The following is a 2,289-nucleotide window of genomic DNA, read 5'->3' on the forward strand; positions in this document are numbered from 1 at the left end:
ACCCCCCCCCCCCCCCCCCCCCCACTTTTGTCAAAAAAATAAAACAAAGAAAAAAAAGAAAGAAAGGAAGAAAGAAAGAAATGAAGAAAGAAATGAAGAAAGAAACGAAGGAAGAAATGAAGAAAGAAAGAATAAATGAAGAGAGAAACGAAGAAAGAAATGAAGAAAGAAAGAAATAACGAAAGAAATGAAGAAAGAAAGAAATAACGAAAGAAAGAAGAGTGTAAGAAAGAATTAAAAAACAAAAACAAAAACAAACAAGCAAGCAAAGAAACAAAGAAGAATTTGAAGAACTACACTTTTGAAAAAGTAACATGCTGCCTTTTCCCACAGAAGACACGAGTTCAAGTCGCCCGTGGGTCACTCATTCAGCTGTGCAGTTCCGTTACTTCTACCCCTTTGTTAGTTCTCCTTTTGTTTTGCTTGGTCATGGTGATTCATAAAACGCGCATCTGCTCCCGTTCTGAGCCTTTCTCCCTGTCTATTGTTCGTTCCTTCATTCTTTTGAAGACATAGGGACCTGAAACTCTTGTCAAATGCAAGATTTTGAAATGGCTGGATGATGCTTTATAATTCTTCATATTGGTATCAAAATGTTCGATGCCTTTCACAAAGGTCAAAATAAGCTTTTGCCTTATCTTACTTATAGTAAAGTCATTATCACTGGCGTCAGTGGTGTAGCGGATAGACGCATCGCTGTCACACACTTGACTTCGATTCCCGTGTTGGGAACATTTTTATTGAGTACGAGTTGGGTACCACGTTCGATGAACGAACTTAATCGTCAAGTCATTGTGGGTTCAGTGTGCACAGCATGTGAACGGAAGTCTTGAAATATGTCTTGAACACTGGATTCAACTGCATTGAAATGCTAGAACTCTGTGTGGACGAAATAAGGCTTTAAAAAAAAAAATCGAGGAAAGCAGTTTGTGTGGATTCGTTAAAGTTAGGTCTTAGCCATATGGATGCTGTGGACGCCTGCAAAATTGCAAAGGTGTGGGTGACATAATAAGGGAGGAGATTGTGCACGAAGCCTCCCAAGTCCACTTTTATATATATAGATATAGATATTATCAGTCTTTCAAATGGGATGTAGTATCCTTCTCAGTCCTGATTATGGCTCAGACAGGCATGGTGAAAGTTACGTTTTGCTTGGTCAGGGTCGAAGCTGCAAGCTTCCTAATTCTCGATAGGGGCATAAAACTTTAAGAATTACAGTCGACCTGCTCTAACTTTAACGGTCGTCTATATGAGACAATCAGCTGTACCAACTGCCACTTCCAATTTCCCCTCTTGTGTATTTTTTTAGTAGTGTCCTCAGCACACTCCTTTATAGATCTGAAACATGGACCTTGTACAGCAGGCAAGAAAACCGCCTCGACATTTTCCATCTCAGATGCTGCGGCAAGATCTTAGGCATTTCGTTGCGTGACAAGGTCACCAATGTTGAAGTGTTAGCTCGTGCAAACCTTCAGAACATGACAACTATCCTGTTTTTAAAAAGATTGAGATGGCTAGGGCATGTCAAGAGAATGGACGAAAACCGGATGTCGAAGCATTTTCTTTATGGAGAACTTGCCCAGGGAGGGAGACCGAGAGGAAGGCCAAAATTGAGGAACAAAGACACCTGTAAAAACAGCTTATCAAAGTTTAGAGTAGATGTCAGCATCTGGGAAGAAATAGCTGAGAGCAGGAAAACATGCAGGATAAAGAAAGGAATTATTATGCTAGAGAGTAGCCTCAGAAATAACCAGGCTGAGAAGCGCCAACGACGAAAGGAAAACAGCGGAAATACAGAGCTCCGATCTACCTCACTGACATGCAAGCACTGTGACAGAATCGGCGCTTCAAATATAGAAACAATTAACCATGAAACAAGTTGCACGAAGACAACCTTGAGACCATCTTAAGCCAACTTGACCGTCTGCATAGACAAAAAGAGCCAAACAAAAATATTTCTCATTAAATAACATTGTGCAAGATGACCACCTGTCTAAGGTGGCCGTCTTATGCAGTTTTGACTGTTTTAAAAATCCACCAAACTATTCTAAAGAGGCCTGCACCAGTATAGTCTACTCTCCGATTCACAGCAAAGGAAAACCAACAGCTGACGACACGGAGATTCAGCTTCAGATTACATTATGTACATCTACTTATCCTTTTTTATCCTCGCATTATGCTACAAACTAAAACTTCTTTCTCCCCACCCCCAACACACAACTCCCCGCCTCCCTCCCCCCTCTCTCTCTCCCTCTCTTTCTCTCTCTCTCTCTCTCTCTCTCTCTCTCG

This window comes from Aplysia californica, unplaced genomic scaffold, assembly GCF_000002075.1.
Source record: "Aplysia californica isolate F4 #8 unplaced genomic scaffold, AplCal3.0 scaffold00504, whole genome shotgun sequence".
Taxonomy (NCBI): Eukaryota; Metazoa; Mollusca; class Gastropoda; order Aplysiida; family Aplysiidae; genus Aplysia; species Aplysia californica.